Source organism: Otolemur garnettii, unplaced genomic scaffold (assembly GCF_000181295.1).
Source record: "Otolemur garnettii isolate 467f Iridium unplaced genomic scaffold, OtoGar3 scaffold00094, whole genome shotgun sequence".
Classification (NCBI taxonomy): Eukaryota; Metazoa; Chordata; class Mammalia; order Primates; family Galagidae; genus Otolemur; species Otolemur garnettii.
This window is the reverse complement of record NW_003852489.1, coordinates 7,724,219-7,746,663: the sequence shown is the minus strand read 5'-3', so window position 1 is coordinate 7,746,663 and position 22,445 is coordinate 7,724,219. Positions and strand designations below refer to the sequence as shown.

General features: G+C 47.8%; 1 long non-coding RNA gene and 2 pseudogenes across 1 annotated transcript; 2 read left to right on the top strand and 1 right to left on the bottom strand.

The window, feature by feature from the left end:
* Positions 1-205: 205 nt before the first annotated feature.
* On the top strand, positions 206-5,955 carry LOC105887545. The gene is made up of 3 exons (XR_001161519.2): positions 206-328; positions 887-963; positions 5,760-5,955. It is a non-coding gene; the product is annotated as an uncharacterized LOC105887545 (long non-coding RNA).
* A 1,714-nt stretch (positions 5,956-7,669) lies between these two features.
* On the top strand, positions 7,670-12,046 carry LOC111727100 (annotated as a pseudogene).
* Positions 12,047-21,088: 9,042 nt separating this feature from the next.
* LOC100943356 lies at positions 21,089-22,245 on the bottom strand (annotated as a pseudogene).
* Positions 22,246-22,445: the final 200 nt, after the last annotated feature.

The following is a 22,445-nucleotide window of genomic DNA, read 5'->3' as shown; positions in this document are numbered from 1 at the left end:
CTCTCCAAAGCCACACACACATCCCCTCCAGCCTAGCACGGTCCCTCTTCTCCCTGCCCTTTCTAGCCCAGTCCTGCTTTTTTTTCTTTCGTTTCTTTTTTCCTAAGCTGAGCTGGCTGCCAGCCAAGTCTCAAAGTGTGACGTTGGGAAACCAGATTCTGGCAGAGCAAGCGAAACCTTATTCCTCTGGATTCCAAAGCTTTGATTGGGCATGGAGTTTCCCTCAGAACTGTGTGGGGAGCAGTTCTGGCTGTTCTGGGTGCTTTTTAAAAAAGGAGTAAAAGTCTACCCACTCTCTGGGAATCTGGGTCCCTAAGAGAAGCCTGAGGTAATGTCCTGATAGGCCTTAATTTGCTCTGTCTGCAAATTGGAGCCTTGCTTCTGTTTCCTGCCAGTTTCCCTCCTCTGCCCTGTTTACTAGTCTAAATATTTCCCACCGGAGACTCCAGACCGCAGGCTGTTGTCTCACTCTTTGCTTCTGTAGAACCCTACTGGGGGTAGGTGCTCCACTGGTGCTGGCTGGAGGATCTGCCAAGGCGGCGGGGTGCAAGCTGAGGCCTCCCAGCAGGCCCAGGGCACTCGCCTGGGTGGAGGCAGGATTCGAACCCCCTCTAGGACTCTTTCTACAACATCCTGCTCTCGTCCTTGGGTCCAGCTGTGTTTGTTCTTTCTTTGTTATCTAGTCTGCCTCTTTCCTTCCTTTCCCTCCTTTGCTTTCCTTCCCTGCCCCCTAACGCACATTGCGCTCTGTCAGGGGTACTAACTTTGACAACTGCTCTCAAAGTTCCTACCACATTCAGTCAGAAGGTTGCAGCTCAGCCTCCCCCACTCTTCTCACCTTCACCACACAGGACAGTGGCTGTGCACACTCACTTGTTTATTACAGATGGAGACCACATGTCATGTGTTTGATGATCAGAATGGTGCCACTGGCCTCTGGTTACTGGAGGAGCCCACCACAAGGTACCTTGGGGGAGGGGTGGCCGTGGGAGTGAGGCCCACAGAGAAGCTGCTGGGTGACAGACGGCTTCAGGCTCTGCTCCACCTGCTACTTTGGAGTTTAGTTTTGTGTTTGTTTTCTGCCTGTTTGTTGGCGGCTTCTCCTTCCCCTCTCTCTGTGCGGACCCCTTCTCCGAGCTCCCTGTCCTCCACCCGAACTCTTGATTGCTGGAGCATCTGCCCCCTGCCCTGCCTTGTCCCAGCCCCAAGGAGGAAGCCCAGTGACGCAGGACAGTCTTGGGAGGGTTGAAATCGAACAGCACATATTCTCTGAACAAATTACTGTTCACAAGTTACTGATGTCCTTGAACAAATTATTAACTATTCCACACCTTGGTTTTCTTTCTGGAAATGGGGCTAAGAATACCCAACTCCTAGACTACTTCAGAGGACTCAATGAAGTAAGCAGTGAACTGCCCAGCACAGTTTCTGGCATAAAGTAGATGCTTGGGAAACACTTCTGTCCCTTCCTTTCCCCAAACGTCCAGGCTCCAGCATCCCCCCTCAAGGCTGTCTTCTCCTCCCCTCCCCGCCCCCACAGTAGAAGTGTTCTGTTCCTCTCAGCTGGGACTTAGGAGGCAGGAGGCAGCGGAGGGGAAGTTGGTGGTGATTCTCCATTAACTGTCACACACCACAGGGATACTTCAGGCACTATTTCACTTGTTAGGAAGAAACACATAGAAAATAGTGATGACTCAGACCTGCCCTGATCTGTCCCACCCGGTGTGCAGCAGACTTCAGACACTAGCCCCACGCTCTGCCCCCCACTGGATTTCTGTCTCTTGGTGCTTGGCCATAATATAAGACACAGTCCTCCCCTCTCCCTTCTTGGCCAGCACACAAACCTGTTTTCAAAGAGTTTTCACAGACAGGCTTATAAAAGTGACCAAAGTTTCAGAATTTTACAGGATTCTGTGGTTGTTGTCTGGACCCGGCCCTGTTCTTGAGCCAGTCCCGGGAAGCCCCTTGTGGCTTCTTGCCCATTGCTTCCCTTCTCAGGGATGGGTCCTGCTCTCCTGTTTCTCTACTCTGCCGCTTCTCTTGTGGAGCACTCAGGCTGGAAGATCAGGGACCTTAGAATCTTCCTGGGTGTTTGCATTTTTTGAAGACCTCTCCTTGATGTGAGGAAGTCCCCTTGGGGAATTTCCTCAATATGGAGTATGGAAATTCTGCATCTTAGTCATTCCTTCTAGAGTCAGTTTTGAGTGGTGAAAAGAGTAAGGGATTTGGAATGAGGAGACCTGAGCTCTACTCCCAGTTCAGTTCCAAACCTAACAGTTAAGTTGTGGCGAACCACTTACCCTTTGTGGGCCTCAGTTTCCTCATCTGTGAAATGGAAGTCTGATGATACATGTATGACTTCTGAGGCCTTTTCTTTCTCAGTTAAAAGATACAAAGGTAGGCTCGGTGCTTGTAGCACAGTGGTTATAGCATCTGCCACATACCCGGAGAGTGGCAGGTTCAAACCCAGCCCGGGTGAGCTAAACAGAGATGACAACTGCAACAAAAAATAGCCAGGTGTTGTGGTGGGTGCTCATAGTCCCAGCTATGGAGGCTGAGGCAAAAGAATTGCTTAAAGCCTAAGAGTTGGAGGTTTCTGTGAGCTGTGACACTACAGCACTCTACCGAGGGCAACATAGTGAGACTCTATCTCAAAAAAAAAGGAAAAAAAAGACAATGGTAAAGGATTTCCAGTATTCTAGAGGGAGATCTGGGGGTCCGTATCCTGTTGCCCTTAAAATTGGTTCACATTACTCCTCCCACAGGAATTTCCTGTCATCCTTCCAAGGCCTAGGACTCACCCTGCCACTTAGTTCCTGCCTCCTTCTCTGAGTAGCACTGAGCTCCCCCAGGGACCAGTCCTGACCTTGTCTCCACTCATTCCTTTACTCCAGGGGGCCTCAAACTTTTTAAACAGGGGGCCAGTTCACTGTCCCTCAGACCGTTGGAGGGCCGGCCTGCAGGCCCTCAGATGAGTCGGCTGCTAAGCAGGACAGGCAGTGGCAGCAAAAACACCCAGTGGGTCAGATAAATGTCCTAGGCGGGCTGCAAGTGGCCGGCGAGCCATAGTTTGAGGACGCCTGCTTTACTCCCTCCAGTCCTCTCCCCGTAGTTCCTGCGTCTCCTCATTCACCTCTCCATCTTGTGTCTGTTAAAATTCTGTGTTTGTAAGTGGAGAAAACTTTTGCTATTTGGGAGTATGGAATAAGCAGCACCCAGTGTGGGTTTATCACACCACAACACACTGTGTCTCTGATGTTCTCCTGCCCTGTGTCACAGATATGTGGGGGTTTCTCCCCACACACCAAGCAAGCAATCCGTTCTGTAGCTGACACCAGCCAGGTGTCTTCCAGTTAGTTCAGTTTTTTTTTTTTTGAGACAGAGTCACATTTGGTCACCCTCAGTAAAGTACCCTGATGTCTTAGCTCACAGCAACCTCAAACTCTTGGGCTCAAACAATCTTCTTGCTTCAGCCTCCCAGGTAACTGGAACAATAGGTGCCCACTACAACACCCAACTATTTTTTTTTTTGCTGTTTTTGGCCGGGGCTGGGTTTGAACTCACCACTTCTGGCAGATGGGACCAGCACCCTACCCTTTTGAGCCACAGGCGTTGCCCAAACACCCAGCTACTTTTTAGAGACAAGATCTCGCTCTGGGTCAGGTTGGTCTTGAACTCATGAACTCAGGCGATCCACCCGCCTTGGCCTCCCAAGTGCTGGAATTATAGGTGTGACAGTTAGTTCAATTTTGATGCAATCTATCTGGAGCAGTGATTTTTCAGCCGCTGTGCCATGGCATACTGGTATGCTGTGGGAGGATCTGAGGTGTGCTAGGAAAAAATTTAGACCATTAATTAAATTATTTCTGAAAGAAGTTCAAAGCTCAAGCTATCCCCCTGGGTAGAGTGCTGTGGCATCACAGCCCACAGCAACCTCCAACTCCTGGGCTCAAGCGATTCTCCTGCCTCCGCCTCCCTAGTCGCTGGGATTACAGGCGCCCGCCATAATGTCTGGCTATTTTTTGGTTGTAGCCATCATTGTTGTTTGGCAGGCCTGGGCTGGATTCGAACCCACCAGCTCAGGTGTGTGTAGCTGGCACCTTCGCTGCTTGAGCCATAGGCGCTGAGCCTCTTTTTTTTTTTTGATCAGCATAATTTAAGTGTGCCTCAGAAGTTTAACTATAGGTTCAAGTGTGCCATGAGATAGAAAAGGTTGAAAAACACTGATCTGGGCTCGGCGCCTATGGCTCAACCGGCTAAGGCGCCAGCCACGTACACCTAAGGTGGCGGGTTCAAATCCCCAGCCCGGACCCGCCAAACAACAATGACGGCTGCAACCAAAAAATAGCCAGGCATTGTGGCGGGCGCCTGTGGTCCCAGCTACTTGGGAGGCGGAGGCAGGAGACTCGCTTGAGCCCAGGAGTTGGAGGTTGCTGTGAGCTGTAATGCCACGACACTCTACCCAGGGGGACAGCTTGAGGCTCTGTCTCAAAAAAAAAAAAAAAAAGAAAAACACTGATCTGGGGAGAACCTCAGAAATTGCAGGTTGAGGTTCTCTCCTTCCCACCAGTAGCAAGTTTGAATGTCTGAGTGACCAGCTTCAGGCAGAGCTACCACAGCCCCTCTCTGAGTTTGATTAATTTGCTAGAGGTACTCACAGAACTTAGGGAAACATGTCCATCAGTTTGTTACACAAAATGTTTTTGTTTTAGTTCACAGCAACCTCAAACTCCTGGCCTCAAGCAATCTTCTTGCCTCAGCTTCCCCAGTAGATGGTACTACAGGTGTGCACCACTATGCCTGGCTAGTTTTTCTATTTTTATAGAGATGAGGTCTCACTCTTGCTCAGGCTGGTCTCTAACTCCTGAGCTCAAGCCATCCACCCATCTTGGCCGCCCAGAGTGCTAGGATTACAGGAGTGAGCCACCACACCCAGCCTCACAAAATGTACTTTAATGGAACACAAATAAACAGCCAGATGAAGAGATAGATAGGGCAAGGTCTGGAAGAGCGTCTGTCTTGGTGCAGTTGGGGTGCACTACCTTCCCAGCATGTGGATGATGAGTTCTTGTTCACCTTCCCGCCAGCCTCCACACATGGGGCTAATTGGAAACTTTGGGTAGGCACAACTGAAGCATGGACAACCATGCCGAGACGTGACTGGGCAAAAAGAATATGATCTAGTACTAACAGACTGAGCAAGCACACCTAGGAAGACCCGTCTTCAGATTTTTCTTGGCCTTTTTGTGCAGCATTCCTTCCCCCAGGCAGGACCTTTGCTGGAATGAGAGTTTTATAATTCACAATCAAAGTAGTGTCCTGCCTTAGGCAGGTGAAAGGAGGGTAGGAGAACATCAGAGAGAGATCAGGATTCTGATTCTTGAAGTGCCCCAACATAACAAATGACTAAGACTAAACAAGAGTTATGAGAACTATGAGCCAGGAACTGTGGATGGAAAACTATATATGTGTGTGGGTATACATATGCGTGCATATATATAGTCTGTGTGTACACACATATATCATAATGTTACCCTATCTTACTCAGGAAGGTAATGTGTCGGGGGTACTGTTGAGTAGGTCGTAGAATAGGTAGGACATTGGAGAAGCTGGCTTGGAAAAAGGGCAAGTGGGGAACCAGAAAAACTCTGGGTGCCTGGGCAAAAAAGGAACTACTTGACAGTCTCATCAGGGTATCGTTAAAACAAATGTACTTCAGCTGATTTTCCTATCCTTTTCTCACTCTGTTGATGATTCAGTCCTGGGAGAGAGAGCATGATCAGCCGAGCTCCTGTCATTTGCTTGCTTCCTGGCTGGGAGAAGACGGAGCCCTTAAACTGCTGTCCCACTGAGACTGTATACTGTGACAAGGACAGGCATTCCATACAAGGATGTCAAGGTGATATTTGGAAGGGGGAATGGATCCTCGTAGGAAAATAAAAGCAAACAAATGAACCGCTATCAGCCCACCAGCCACCCACTCACCTACCCTCCCATCCACTCATCCGTCTATTCAGCTAGTCTTCCAACCAACAAAACAACATACCTTTCTTGAGTACTCATCGTGTGCCAGAGGCCATGCCAGGCACTTAGATACAGTGCAAGACCAGCAGTCAGAAACACCCTAAGGCTTTCTTCTCAAAAGACTTCTCTCTGGAGCTAAAAAGATGAGGATGTAGGGCAAGAAATTTATATATATCCCTGTACTGGAGGGTTCAAAACAACATTGCTAGGGACATGGTGACTCATTCTGGATATGAGCAGATAGGAGATGGTTTTTGTGAATGTCTCGTACTGCCAGGAGATTGCTTAACATCTGGCAGAACAGGATGTGACCAGGATTAGGCACCAAACAACCTGGTCTTGCCTCTAGGCAAGTCATACCTCCTTTTCCTTATCTATAAAATGGGAAGAATGAATATAAGAATCCTGCCTAGTTTAAGAACTGCTGTGGGCTCGGAGCCTGTGGCTCAAGTGGCTAAGGCACCAGCCACATACACCTAAGGTGGCGGGTTCGAATCCCCAGCCCGGGCCCGCCAAACAACAATGATGGCTGCAACCAAAAAATGGACAGCCGGGCGTTGTGGCGGGTGCCTGTGGTCCCAGCTACTTGGGAGGCTGAGGCAGGAGACTCGCTTGAGCCCAGGAGTTGGAGGTTGCTGTGAGCGTGATGCCATGGCACTCTACCCGGGGGATAGCTTGAGGCTCTGTCTCAAAAAAAAAAAAAAAAAAAAAGAACTGCTGTGGAGGCGAATGAGTTAATGGATGTGAAGGCACTTTACAGAGAAAGAGAACTCTTCACCATGGCTTCTTTCATTTGCTGAGTGGCTGATGATAACGCCCATGGCCCATGTGGTCAATGGACTTCTTTCACACCCTCCCCACCTACCACCTAGTAGTTGCCATGGAGAGGATCTGTTGAGTGTTTCAGTTCCTTAGGCCAGTGGATGAATGTCCAGAGTAATCATTGCTACCCACCTTGGAGAAGTGGACAGTCCAGGCTCTGTGCACCCCATGTAGGCTGGAAATAGCAGCTGGCTAAGTATGTGTGGGAGACTGGTCCTGGTTCCTTATGTGTGGAAGGAAGCTCTGAACTATACAGGAGGCCCAGCTATTTTCAGCTCGCAGTAGGAAAGAAATGGGTTCTCCAACTTGCAGCCAAGACAACACAGGAGACCACAGCTTTAGGTCAGAGAGCAAAGCATGCATTGTTTGGAGGAATTAGCCCTGGACATACAGGGTTCCAGGCTATGACCCTGAGTAAGGCATGTCAACTCTCTCAATCTCAGTTTTCTCACCAGTGAAATGGAGAACAGCCTATGGGTGGTGGTGGCTCATCTTCTTCCCTTGGATGGATTTCTGGGCCAAGCACGAGGCTGTCTGCCTGCCCGCCAGCTGGTCTCTTCCAGCTAAAGGTTTTTCCTCATATAGAAAGCGCTTCCTCAGCTGCCTTTCATTGTTGGTGGGGTATAGATTGCTATAGCCTCTATGGTAGGCGTCCTCAAACTATGCCCTCGTGCCACATGCAGCCCACCTAGGTCATTTATCCAGCCCGCCAGGTGTGTTTGCCGCCACTGCCTGTCCTGCTTAGCAGCCGACTCATCCCGGGGCCCACAGTCCGGCCCTCCAGCAGTCTGAGGGACAGTGAACTGGCCCCCTGTTTCAAAAGTTTGAGGACCTCTGCTCTATGGAGTTGGGCGCAATGTATTAACATTTTAAAAACAAATAGTATATTTAATAAGCACTAGTAATCCTACTTCTAGGAATTTATCTTATAGATATATTCACACAGGTACAACATGATCTATAAAAGATATTCATGGTTTGTAATGATGAAGATGGAAGTTCATCAATAAAGAAACTGATCAAGTAATCTGGCTCTTCCATGGACTGGATTGTTAAACAGCTCCTAAAAAGCACGAGTCAGTCCCTACACATGGCTATGAGATGATCACAAGACACACCCAGGTAAAGGGTAAGGGGTAGAATGACTCCGGTAGTGTGTGTAAAATAGACTCTGCTTGGCTCAGCACCCGTAGCACAGTGGTTACCCCGCCAGCCACATACACCAAGGATGGCAGGTTCGAACCCAGCCCAGGCCAACTAAACAATGACAACTGCAACAAAAAATAGCTGGGTGTTGTGGTGGGTGCCTGCAATCCCAGCTGCTTGGGAGGCTGAGGCAAGAGAATCACTTAAGCCCAGGAGTTGGCGGTTGCTGTGAGTTGTGATGCCATGGCACTCTGCCCAGAGCAACATAGTAAAACTCTGTCTCAAAAAAAAGGACTCTGCTTGTAAATGCTTTTGAAGGCTGCCTAAGAAACTGGTCACAGCTACTTTCCTTTTAGAAGGGTAATGGGAGGGAGGCCTGGCAGACAGGGGAGGAGGGAGACTTTTTTTTTTGTATGGCACTTCGTATCTTTAGAATTTTGTATCATGTGCATGTTTGATCTATTTATAAAAAGTCCTCAGGCAGTGGGTATCCAGGCGCTGGAGGGAGAATTCCTATGGAGCTTCGGTCCTAGTCTCTGAGCTGCTTTTCTCCCTCAGACCCATGAGGTAACCAGGTCCTCTCAGCAGAGGTTCCCGGAGGCAGCATCGCTTACCCAGAGGCTCAACCCTGCCCCAGCCCCTCTCCCCACCCTTCACTGCAGCAGGGAAGTGGGCTTTTTAGAATCATACATTGACACCAAAAACACAATGTTCACACAAAAGAAGAAGGGTGATGCTTCATCACTGGGAAGGAGGGGAAGGTTGTTACCTCCTCTGACACGGGGGATTGCGTAGTGCAAATAGCAGGCCTTGGTGCTGCATAAACTTTGATTCAAATTTCAGTCTCTGCTGCTTGTGCTATAAAAGTTCAAGAAACTGCTAGGCTGTTGCTAGACTATTTCCTCATCTGTAAAATGGGCTGACTTTCTGTGGAACTCAGGTGACTGGGAAGATGAGATGAGGTCATTGTATACAATTCCTGGTACATAGCTGGTGCTCAGTAAATGGGATCACTTGTGCTCACAGCCACAGAGGTCAGCCTAACCTGCTGGAGCCCTTTATCATGAACAAAGGAGGAAACATCAGTGGATGGAATTAGACTCAGTTCAGCCAGTCTGGGCCCAGCAGAAGTGAAAAGGCACAGTGCCTGCCTGCCAGGGATGTACATTGACTGGAGTGGTCTGGGAGAGTCTCAAGTTTGCAGCTGCTTCTCTGAAGCTCTGAGGTCTGTGGTCAGCCCCCAAGGTGACTGGTGTCAGGGCAAAGCGGCTTTGGTGCTTGCCATAGGGGCTCTCTTGTCAGAAAAGAGTATGGCTTTGGGAGGAACAGGAGCCCTGGAGGTTGGTCCATGAGGACGGGGCATCAAACCAGTCAGGACCTTGGAAACAAGTTTCTTCAACATCAAGGGCTACTGTCTCCAGGCCTATCCCCACCACAGAGGACCCTACAGTACACAGGACTTTTCTGCCACATGGGAATTGATTCTCAACATGGGGTTTGCCTCCCAGCTACAGATGCACCAGACACACAGCTCCTTCTCCAGGATAGGCATTGGTGGAGAGCATGGGAATTTAGAGTAAGGCAGACCTGGGTCTGAGTTCTTGCCTGGCTGCTCAGTTGTTGTTTGACTCAGCAGCTATGCTTTTTATTTTGAGACAGAGTCTCACTCTATCACCCTGGGTAGAGTGTCATAGCGACATAGCTCACTACAACCTCATACTCTGGGGCTCAAGAGTTCCTCTTGCTTCAGCTTCCTGAGTGGCTGGGACTACTGGCACTGGCCACAACCCTCAGCAAATTTCTTGTGCTATTTTTAGTAGAGACAGGCTCTCTCTCTTGCTCAGGCTGATCTCGAACTCCTGAGCTCAAGCAATCTACCTGCCTCGGCCTCCCAGAGTGCTAAGATTACAGGCATGAGTCACTGCGCCTGGCCCAGCAACTATGCTCTTTAACTTTGCTGAACCTGGGTTCCTTTTTTTATGAAATGGGGATAATAATAATACTTTCTGCTTATTGTGAGGATTCAAAAATATACCCCATTACAAAAATGTTTTGAAGCATTATAAAGATGTTTTTGGCCAGGCATTACAAAAGTGTTTTAGTAGAGCTGGCTAACATTGAGTTGATTGGTCTAAAATGAGGGCAAAATTCTTAGAGTGAGAATTACTTTCAGGTTTAGGGGAGAAACACCTTAATGAGCATATTTGATTTTAAAAAGGGAGACCCCTCCATCCCATCCCACCCCATCCCTACCTCATGTTGCCTAGAGAGAGCTAAACTGCTCTGTGTACGAAAGAAAGGGATTGGAAGTTGCTCTCGGTCAGTGGGAAAGATGGGGTAGGAATATGAGGTGGTGAGGAGGAGGTGAGGAGAAGTGTGGGCGTCTCAACACAGTGAGTCAGGTTCTGGGAAGAAAAGAAAGGAGAGAAAGAAAAGGAAAAAAGCCTTTTTCTGTCAGGAAATGGCTAGCAGATTTTTTTTTTTTTTTGAGACAGAGCCTCAAGCTGTCGCCCTGGGTAGAGTGCTGTGGCATCACAGCTCACAGCAACCTCTAACTTCTGGGCTCAAGTGAGTCTCCTGCCTCCGTCACCCAAGTAGCTGGGACCACAGGCGGCCGCCACAATGCCCGGCTATTGTTTGGTTGCTGCCGTCATTGTTGTTTGGCAGGCCCAGGCTGGATTCGAACCTGCCAGCTCAGGTGTATGTGGCTGGCGCCTTAACCGCTTGAGCCACAGGTGCCGAGCCTCAATTTCAAGTTCTTACTGAAATTATTCTGTGCTCCATTCAGTACCTATCCTATGCTTGAATCTCCAGTAAACATCTGTCACATCCAACAGTCTTACATCACAGGTCTTTGGGGAGAATGAAGAAATGAGGCACGTGACTCATGTAATGAATGAAAGAATTCTGTGGAAGCTGGGACTTGGAGGAAGAGGTGTCATGACATAACACAAGCCTGGGGCGATGGATGACTGGGAGTCTGACTACTCACACCATCCGAGATGGAGAATGGAATGACTTTTTGGATGTTCTGGCGAGGTTCCAGATAACCACATAGCAGAGGCTGTCAAATGGGCAGGCAGTTCAGAAGGATAGAGAGGAGAGGCCCTAGGTGACTTTGGATGCCCGCATATCCTTGGTGCAGACTGAGTCCAGGTCTTGGCCCGCAGGTTTATTTTTCTTTCCCTTTAGACTAAAAGCCGCTGCCACAAACATGCTTCGCCAGATCCTCGGTCAGGCCAAGAAGCATCCAAGCTTGATTCCTCAATTTGTATTTATTGGAGCCAGAGGTACTAGAACAGCACTGTGTGTCTTGCATCTGGCATTGTTTAATCCAGATGTTATCTGGGACAGAAAGAATAACCCAGAACCCTGGAACAAACTGGGTGCCACTGATCAATACCAGTTCTGCTCAGTGAATGTGGATCATAGCAAACTGAAGAAAGAAGGTCCAGACTTCTAAACCAAATGGTTCACAATAAAGCTGCTTAGATGGTCTTCCAGAAGCCATCTGCACAATTTTCCACTTAACCAGGAAATATTTTTCCTCTAAACGCATGAAATCATGTTGATGGATTGTGTTGAGGATTACACTCATTAATATATATCTGAAACCTAAAAATAAGGATAGAGGACGTGCTGAGGCTGAGACCAGTGAGAGCTGGGTGGGGACAAGGCAGCAAGTGAGTGGCCGCGCATTCCGGCCACACCAGGAAAACAGACCACAGGGTCCACCAGCTGTGGCACTGCAGCATCAGGAGGCAGAGGCAAGGCAGGATGAGTCTCATCTCAAAGCAGCATCGGGTGGAGTCAGCAGGGGGCGAACCACGCTCCGTCCCCAACCAGGGCCACAAGGCCCTGCATCCCGAAGCCTTTTGGGAGGTAAGAAACAGCCCTGACAAAGAGTGGCCATGAATATTTACTGGAAGAGAGACTGCTTCATTTCAGTGGAGCTGATCTTCCTTTACTGCGGTTCTTTAAATGTTTCTTCCACCACTGGTGGGGATGGAGTCTCCAGCCTGAGATCAGGTACTGAAAAGAATAGCAATAGTTTTTGTACATCCAAATTGCATTGTGTGAATTTTTTTTTTTTTTTTTTGAGACAGAGTCTCACTTTGTCACCCTCGGTACAGTGCCATGGCATCACAGCTCACAGCAACCTCCAACTCTTGAGCTCAAATGATTCTCTTGCCTCAGCCTCCTGAGTAACTGGGACTACAGGCGCCCGTCAATCCCTGGCTATTTTTAGACATGGGGGGGTCTCACACTTGCTCAGGCTGGTCTCGAACTCCTGAACTCAGCCAATCCACCCATCTCAGCCTACCAGAGTGCTGGGATTATAGGCGTGAGCCACTGTGCCCAGTCCACAATGTGTGAATTTTCGACGCTGCCACGTGATTAATGCTGAGGAACTACCCCGTGGTTACATACACACACACTCCTCCAGACTTGAGACTTCCCTCTCGTATGGCAGACACAGGCTGCTTTCCAGCCTGATGGCAGCTACAGACACTCTGACCACCGCTTTCTCTCTTCAAAGCCCTTTCATGCTTTGAAGCACTCAGGGAGAGAACCTCTCTCTGACAGCTGCCATCCTAGCTTTTATGTCCTACAGCTGTTTCTTGATTGCTTCTTGATGAGGCTTAAGTGCTTTCCAGGGACCAGCCAGGAAATGTTCAGAAATTGGGACATGGAATTGTTTTGTTAAAAAAAAAAAAAAAAAAGGAAAGAAAGGAAAAAAAAAGGAAATGGAAAACACAGAGGCTGAATCTGAGTCACAGTGAAGTGTAAGGTTGGCTGGATTTTCCCTTGACTGTCCTGTGAAACTTGCCCTTTTCTCCCCTCTGTTAATGGGGGCTAATATTAGCTAATGCTTCCCTGAAGCCTTATTGGGAAGATGAAGTGGGATGACACATCCGCCACTATCTGACACATTTGCACTTTCTGTCCCATCCTCTGCACTTTCGGTCTCTCTTTTTCCCTTTCTCCATCTCCTCCACTTTCTCTAGCGGTGACAAGGTAGATGTTAGTACCATTAAGAATCTCTACCATGGGGCAGCGCCTGTGGCTCAAAGGAGTAGGGCGCTGACCCAATATACTAGAGGTGGTGGGTTCAAACCTGGCCCTGGCCAAAAACCGGAAAAAAAAAAGAATCTCTACATGAGGAAGTGGGAACTTTCCAGTTGGGAGGAAGGGGCTGGAATGTGGAAGTCAGGAACACCATAACCCCACATTTTGGGCAGCTGAGCCCAAGCAGTGTAGTCGGCCTATCTCCCTCATCTCCTGCTGATTGAAAACCAGCTTCACCACTCACTAGCTGCCTGACCCTGGGTACCTGGTTAACTTTTCTGAGCTTGTTTTCTGACTAGTCGTATGGGGATGATCCTATCCACTGCACACTGTGGAGTTCTCGTTAATTGGCATGCTGTATGTGACAGGCCCAGCATGGTGCTTGGCGGATGCTCAATACACGTAGCTGTTTGAGCTAAAAAGATACAGCTCAACTGGTCAGACCCTCGACCGAGGAGTCCTTTTTACACTTTTCTTAAGTTGGGGTCTCTCAGAAGCAGACCCTTGGGTAAGGATTTGAGTGTACGTGGTTTATTAGGAGGGGATCCCAGGAAGCTCCAGTAGGGAAACGGAAGTGAGACCCTCAAGGGAAGGCGGCCACTGCAGAGTTCTCCAGTGAGCAGATTGCCTCTGTAATGGGGCGACTCAGTCTCAGCCCCACCGGGGACTTCTGGGAGACAGTGTAGAGAACATCTCAGAGTCATCCTACCCAAAGACCTACCTATCCATCAATGCTTGTCATCAATCAAGGACTTATTTTCAGGGATAACCCCTCCGTGTCCCCATGTTGCCAGGTGTGGCCAAGCTGCAGCCAGGCAAGGCTCTCAGGCAGAGTTGCAGGTGCTTGTAACAGCGGGGACATGGGCAGGGCATATTAGTGACCCCTGACAATTCTGCCTCCAACACATGTTGAATTGGAACACTTTGTCACCTCCACAACTAATCTAGTCCTGGCTACCGGCATCCCTCCTGCTTGCTTCCAGTAGGCTCCTACCCGGCCTCCTCTACTCTGCTCTCGCCTCTAGCTCACCCCACAAATCCATTTCTGCAGAGAAAATGGGGTGATCTACACAAGTGGATGACGGCATGCCACTCCTCTACTTAAACCTCCAGCAGCTTCTTGTTATACTCGGAAACCCAAACTGCTACAAGATCCAGTAGTTCTCAGCCAGGGGTGATTTTGCTCCTCCCAGGGGAACTTTGGCAATGTCCAGAGATATTTTTGGCTTTAGGGGAAGGGGGCTGCTACTGGTATATTGTGGATAAAGGTTTAGCACTGCTAAATGCCCTCCAAGGCACAGGACAGCTCCCCACAACAATCATTTGTCCACAGTATCCATAACACTGGGGCTGACAAATTTCATCTAACCCTCTGGCTTTATTGCCTATTACTTTCTGCTTTAGTCACTCCCCTGCCTCTTGGCCATTCACACCTAAAGTGACTTCCTCCCTACTTGGGGCCTTGGCACATGCTGCGATCTGCCTCTGAAGCATCCGTCTCTCAGTGTTCACAAGACTTGTACCATGACCACTTTCTAGTTTCTGCTCAAACATCACCTTCTCAGAGAGGGCTTCCTGACCACCGATGCTAAAATACCATGTACACCCCGACTCTCTAGCCATTGACTCTGCGTATTTTCCTTTATAGCATTCCTCACTAGCTGAAACTATATTGTTGATTTTCTAGTTTTTAAATTTTTTTTTTGTTTGTTTTTTGAGTCAGAATCTCATTTTGTTGCCCTCAGTAGAGTGCTGTGGTGTCATAGCTCACAGCAACCTCAAACTCTTGGTCACAAGTGATTCTCTTGTCTCAGCCTCCCGAGTTGCTGGGACTACAGGCACCCGCCACAAGGCCTGGCTATTGTTAGAGACAGGGTCTTACACTTGCTCAGGCTGGTCTCGAACCTGCGAGCTCAGGCCACCACCCGCCTCAGACTCCCAGATTCTCTAGTTTTGATCTCCTTCACTACACCAAGCTCTATGAGTGCAGAACTTTTCTTTCATGCTCCAGCCTTAATACTTACCCGTGTCTGACACATAGTAGGTGTGCATTAAAAACTTACTGAATGATTAAGTGAACAAACGATGGAATGGTAGTGGCCTGCAGATTGAGGAGGATAATTTTGTGCCTTCTCAGCTCCTGAGTTCACTTGGGAAGCTAACAATAATAAGAGGAGTGGTTTTCAGTTTACCCCTATGGGGTAATGACTTTGAATAGACCCTGAGCAGGGCCTGTGTCTCTCATGAGTCAGAGGAGCTCAAACAAATTCCTTTGTCTCCTTCCCTGTCAAGTCCTGGGTATGGTGGCCACTGCCTGCTTCACTAGCATCCCCTTCCAAGGAAATTTGTTCCCAGGTACAAAGCCTGCAGAGTCTTTCAACTTCCCCAGCAGAGTTAATGTGGTATATGCCTCCTAGCCCCAGAGGGTGTTCCATAGACTGGTCAGGAGTTGTGTGGTCTAGATTAAAAAGATAAGTTAGACCATGGAGATTCATTACTCTCATTACCCTGTTGGGGCTTTGGAAACTGGGAAACAGACTGGGCAGTGGGCATAGGGTCATTCCCAGCTAGTGACCTGGGAACTGAGGTGGAAGTATGGGATTCTGGGAAGGTGGCCCATGGGGACCTTGAAGGGTGCTGGATCCGGCAACAACAGTCTCATTATGGGGCCTTGGAATCAGATAGAGATTTGAATCCTGGCTTGATCACTTACTAGCTGAGTTGGAGCAAGTCACTTAGTCTGAACCATGCCCTTCCCAAGTCATATGGCAAAATCAGGGAAAAACAAGCAAAGAGACATATGTGAAGTGTCTGACAGTGAGTGCGAGGTCCCTTTTCATTTCTATCTGCCCCTCCTCTTGCCCCTGTGAGCTGGGCTGTGGCGGGATTGCTGGGTTGGAAATGAAGACAGAAACACGTATTTCTTAGAAAGTGACAGAACTCTGACTAGAAAAGAGGGAGCAGAGGCCCTTTCATGACTCAGAGTTTCCACGATAGGGCTCCCAGCTCCCTGCCATTGTGACCTGTGAGCAGACAAGACTCAGTAAGGTCAGGGTTGTCACTCAGTGGGGGATTTCCAGAGCTTGGGAGGAGGAAAAGGCCCCCAAGAGGCTGTCAGGGACCCTGTTTTGAGGTGAGGCAAGAAAAGAGGCTGGAGGACACCCCTCTAGTCCTGCAGTCAGCAGCCTTGGCAGCTCTCTGATACCAGGAGGGAGAAAGGTACTGGTCCCCCCTGTGTTTCAGCCTTAGGATTGGATCAAGGAAGTCTATGGTGAGAGGAGAGTCACAGGGAAGCCACCAGCGGGGGCATCCTCAGCAGATGCCTGCCTCCCTGGTGGGTTTCCTGCAGGGACACTGTGTAACAAAACTGTAATGAAAATCACCCAAGGGGAAAAACAAACATATACAAGATACAGATGAAAAAGATTCAAGTCATTAGAAGAGAGTCAAATGATGCACAAATACAAAGAGTTGTCACAGGAACCTAAGTCTGCAAAGTCCAGTTTATAGGAAATAAAACTTGACTCCTGCAACTTAATTTGACACATATTTTTATCCTGCTGTTTTGTTGAACTCATGGGAAACCTTAACCACAGTCTTTCTGGGGTGTGTCAAGATATTTGGGGTTTATGATTATCTGTCTCCAGAGGCCACTGCTGAGCCATCCTTCTTGGAGTGGGTCTGGTGGCTTTTTGATAGTTTGGGATCACATCTGGGGACACAGAGACCTTCCTCAGGGCTGCTGTGGCCCACCTGCTGGCAGCTCATCCTCTATGGAGTCTCCCTGTCTCCTAGCAGTGCTGCTGGGGTGTGCATGTGGCCCCTGTCTGTGTCCAGCCCCAACTGAGAGGCTTTTTTTTGGCTTGGAAGAAATCTATAATCCTTTTTGTGAGGGGGCCTAACGCAGCCCTGCACAAACACTTTCCCCCTCCCTTTCCTCTTTCTCTCTTTCTAAAACAAAGGCACAAATGATCTGGAAGTTCACATCAAAAGACCCTAACCTAACCAACAACATGTGGAATGTGCCCATCCTCATAGCCCCATCTAAAATAGGACTCTAACTGCTCTGGTCCCAGCACAGATGCCATCTTTGCACTGCCCAGGCAGGTCACCCTCCCCCTTGAGTAAACCTGGCCTGAACGTCTGCTCTGCAGCCTCGTCTCTGGGTGCCACCATTTACACATTTCACTTAATAATTCTGGTGAAGGCATTCACTATATAGCCTTATTCTTTCTGCAGCTTGGGCCTTCAGAACATACAGGCCGAAGAGACTCCTAGTTTTGCCTTCCACCCCCCTCATCTCTCTGAGAGCGGGGAGGAGGTGCCTGGTGCTCACTGTCTGCTTGAATGAGGGAAGGGAAAAAGAGAGAAAAATAGGAAAATATCTCAAAATATCCATCTAGAGAGTAAAACACAAAAGAGCCACCTTCCAACAGCAGTCCCTTTCCCACAGTGACGCCTGTGAACAGTTTGTCCTGCATTTACATGTGTATGTATTTGGTAACCTGGGTTAGTCCCTGACGGGGTAATGCTCCTCTGCGCCCTCTTGTGGTGGTGGAGGAGACAGGTGGGGTGGGGTGGGGAGAACTAGTTCTATGACTTCCCTCATACTATATGGGCAGGTAGATACGAGGAAAGTCATAGAACTAGTGGCTGGGAATCATCAGCTCTCCACTGGTCTGTAATTCCCGTCATTATTTCTCCTTTTCCTTCTCTTCCTCTTCCCCTTTGGTGAAGTCCGTGAAGATGATAATAACAATAACTCTAATAACAATGAGTGAAAAATCACTGAAATTTACTGAGCTTTCATTTACCACCTTGCAGGCACTATGCCAAGGGCTTTAAATGGATCATCTCAGTTAATCCTCACAACAGCCCTCTGGTGGGACTACAATTAGTAGTTGCCCTTTACAGATGAAGACACGGAGGCACAGTGAGGTTAATCAAACTGTGGGCAGCCACAGAGAACTGGAGTTATGATAATACGTAGGTCATTATGAAAATTTCGACATGCACGAAAATCAAGAAGTATAAAATCCGCATGGACAGAAATAAAGGAGGCCCTCCCAGCAACACCAGTAAACCAAGCAGGATGAAATTTGCAGAGGTGATCAGAAAGGACGCTGTCGACCGTGTTTCTTGGAAGTGAAATAATGGTCCATAACACAGTCTGTCTCAAAACTGTCTCCGTGACCCACTATACTATGTGCTTTATCTTATTTAAGACTTAGGTCAACCCTCTTAAGATAGATATAATTCTTCATATTCCATAGGTGAGTTACCTGAGACGTGGTGGATTAAAATTAGGTCCACCATTTTATGTTTCTCCCATCAAGTGGTAGAGGGTATCTACTCTGTTCTTGGACTTTGGTAACATCCTCAGCAGATAGATGTGAGTGGCTCTTAAGGCTAGACTAGAACAGGTCACACAGATCCTTGCCGTGTGAGATTTCGACATGCCTAAACACAGATTTCTTTGCATCTATTTTGTATGGGATTTGCTGATCTGGAATTTGTAAAATTTATACCTTAAATTGGGGGAGTTTTCTGTGATTATTTCTTTATATTTCCCCCTTTGTATTTTTCCCCGTTCTGTTATCGCTTGAAATATGTTCAGTCTCTTGAAATTATCCCATGGGTCCTTGAGGCTCTGTTCATTCTTTTCTAATTGTTTTTTTCCCCTTTTCCTAACTCAGATTATAAATTTATATTGATGTATCATCAACTTCCCTGACTCCTCTGTCATCCCCGTTCTGCTATTAATTTCATTTGGGGAATTTAAAAAATTTCCATTATGTTTTCATGTTATTTTAGACAGCAATTCAAGCTTGAAAACTGTATTTCTTGGCTCATCTTTGCATTCATTATAAACAGAATTTCCTTTACCTGATGAAATATAGTTACAGCAGCTGCCTTAAAGTCCCGTGGGACAGTGCCATAGTTTGAGTCATCTTAGGGTTGGTATCTATGTCTCTTTCCTTGGACTGGGTCACATTTTCCTGTTGAATAATGTTGGATTCTATCCCGAAGCTTGTGCATATTTTGTTGTAGAGATTCCAATTCAATGACACTGGTCTGGAGAGTTTTACTGTTTTTATTTTAGTAGGCTATTCATTAACTTAGAGTCAAACTGCAAGGTTTCATGCCTGCAGCAGATGGCAACTTAGATCTTAGTCCAGTTCTTTGGGTTACAGTTGCAAACTGCTTTGGGTTTTTCCCCAATTGTGCGTGATGGCTCGGGAGTCAGCCAGAAACTTGGACTGAGTTTGTATGAAGAATTTGGGATTCCCCTCTGCTGATTTTCTCCTTTCTGGGCTTCCCCGTCACCTCCCAGTGGTCACTTTTGCTTCAGGCTCATTCTCTTTTTGCATCTGGCCAGAAAGACCACAAAGCTTATATTAGAGCTTTAGTCAAACCTACAGAGCTGTCCACAGCCATTGAGTTGCCTTTAGGCCAAACCCACCAAAAATAGGAACTCACTCCATGCCTGTTGCTTGCTCCAGTTTGGGGTGTCCCTCCAAAATCTGTCTGCTTTCGTACAGCCTGTCACGTTCTCTGTTGTATTTTAACACTTTGTTCAGAGTTTACAGCTTTCACGTGCAGAATGGTTAGCTTCTTAGGTGTGCTAGGTGCTCAGCTTGCCATGCTGGAAGCAGAATGTAGGTGCTAAATTTAATAAGAACTTCCCTAAGATTCTTACTAAAAATCGTTTTTCCTGGTGAGTCCTATCAGACACTGCGAAGTTGTCTTGTGCACGCCTCACTCTCACTCTTAGCCTGCTTTATCCTTATAGAACTGATCGTTGTGCGTGGTCTCTAGTGCTCCCCACCAAAAGGTAAGCTCTTTCAGACCGGGATCTTTATCTGTCGTGTTCCTAGCATGTACTGAACACCTCGGCTCTTCTCAAAAGGCAGGGAGAGGTGGGAAGCTGCAGGTACCAGGAAATCTATCTCAGTAACTGGCCTTCTGCACACGTTAGACACAGTCAAATTTGCTAGTCCTTAAAGAGCACACAGAGACTAGTCATTGTGACTGTAACCACTGGGTGGTGTTGCCCATTAATTTCTCCAAGATCGAGTCAGATTACAATTGCTTTTCAATTGCAACTCGAAATCCTTACCATCCTTCGGGGCCCAGCTTCAAATGCCATCTCTGTGGTGATACTCCTACCCTGACACCCTGACACCCTGACTGTCAGCCAGAGGGCTCCATCCCCTTAGTTTCCAACTCCTGCCTCCACACCCAAGCCTTTGTGTGAATTTCATGGATAGACATTTGGTGAGGCCTGCAGGGTGCAGAGGGTCCTGGATGGGAGCAGGGTAAATGAGAAGTGGTCCCTGCCCTCTGAGGCAGCTGCTTTTGAACTGGGTTCAACTGGTTTAAGACATGCATTGGATGTAACGGAGTAATTTCTGTGCATCCAGGGGGATTCTGGTTAGGTATCGCCTTTAGGAGAAATGAGAAAATAGTCACTCAAGTCATCTGAGTTCTGTGGTTCAGACCAGAAACCCCAAGTAAAGGATCTGGAGGAGAAGACTCCTTTTTTTAGTCAGAAAGCAAGGGAAGGGAGAGGAGGAAGTTCTGAGTGTGCCCTCAGGGAGGAAATAACTGTGTTTCTAGAATCAAACAGTTTCTTGAGTCTGCTGTTGGTAATATGATTCCTTTTCTGCGATTCTCCATTATAATTGTGGGAACTGAGAACTGTCATCTGACACCTTGCCTTTTCCAGCAAGAGCTTTCTGGGCTCAAGCAATATTTCTCGGGAAGGGAGCCCATAAATATTATATCATTTTTGTATTATTATCCTAAAATTTTTGCTGTGAGCCAAGCCCAGTACTAGGCACTTTGCACATGTTAACCCATGAAATTCTCCTAAAACCCTGCAATTGTTGATGTTGTGGTCTCCATTTTATGGGAAATGAAGCTCAGAGAGGTTGGTTGAATGCTTTGCACATCAATGCACAGACACGCTCTAAATTCTTACATCTTTAATAATCCTCCCTTGAACCCACACCCATTTCTGGCTCCTGCCCTAAATTTTCCTTCCCTTTGCAGAAAATCTCTGAGAGTTGCCGGTGGTGCTGGCCACACTTCCAAAACCCCCATTCCCTCTCTCACCCCCTTTGGTTGGGCTTCTGTCACCATTTTCTGCTGAGACGCCTCTCATCACGGTCCCCAGTGGCTGTGTCTCTAGTCTTCCTTTACCTCCTGACGGCACTCACCACATTGGACTCTTCCTTCTTTCTCAAATCACTGTCTTCTGTTTGCTCCCAGGTTCCCACATTCTCCCGATCTTCTTGCTCTCTCTCTGGCCACTCATTAATTCCATTTTCGTGCTCTTCCTGCTCTGCTCAGCCACTAAATGTTTGGATGTGCCTGGGCCTGGTACCCCTTGCACACTCCTCTTAGCTGACTCCGTCTGGTTCCATGGCTACCTAATAAGCATCTTCAAATTATCTTTTCCCCCACGGACCTCCTGATGCTGCCCCTTACTTGCTTTTTCCCTAGACTTCCCCATTTCTATAAATTATACCAACATCCCCCTAGTTGCTCAAGTCCACATCTTTCTCAGAATGTCTTTTCTTTTTCTTTTTTACATAAAAGAATCTTTTAATTCTTCTCTTTAGAAACTGCAAAGACTCCACGTGATTTGGAAATAAGACTGTGCCAAACAATGGCCAAAGATGAAGCGTCCACTCTCCTCCTCTTTTGCCTGGTCACTCAGACACATAATGCTATCAGCCATGATTGCTGTCGCTTGTCACCTCACATTATTTTTATCCGTGTATTCTCCATAGTCTACTTTCCCTTCCACATAAATTCGAGACCCTCTTTTCTCGTACTGATCTGCCACATCTCTGAGGCCTGGCTGGAATACTGATATTCTGTGCCGTGTTGTCCTTTGACTGACATCACCTACGTCACTGTCCCCGGATCGCCACATCTCATTTGTTGCTGGAGAAGATAATTGTGATATTTCTCTTCTACCCGTCTCATGACGGGGCCCCGACCCACTCGCCCCAGTAACCGCACAAGATTCGAGGATCTTTCAAGAACCGAACTGCTAGCTATTTCAGACTCATGTCTTACAAACTGATGAAGTTCCTGAAATACAGGTCTTCGAAACATGGCTTCTACTTTCTTTTCTTACAATCTAATCATTAGACTCTTCCTCTGGGAAAGGCAGGCGCCCTTTCTCAAAGGAGATGCTGCCACCCAAGCCGGTAGTAGAAATCACAGTATGTCTTTTCAATTCTATCCCCCAAACACTTCCCCCATCTGCTCACTTTTTTTACTTCCCTGGTCCAATCCACCACTATCTGTAGCCTGGACTGCTGTAGGGGTCTCCTAACTGGTCTCCCTTCCTCCAGCAGTCTACCTCC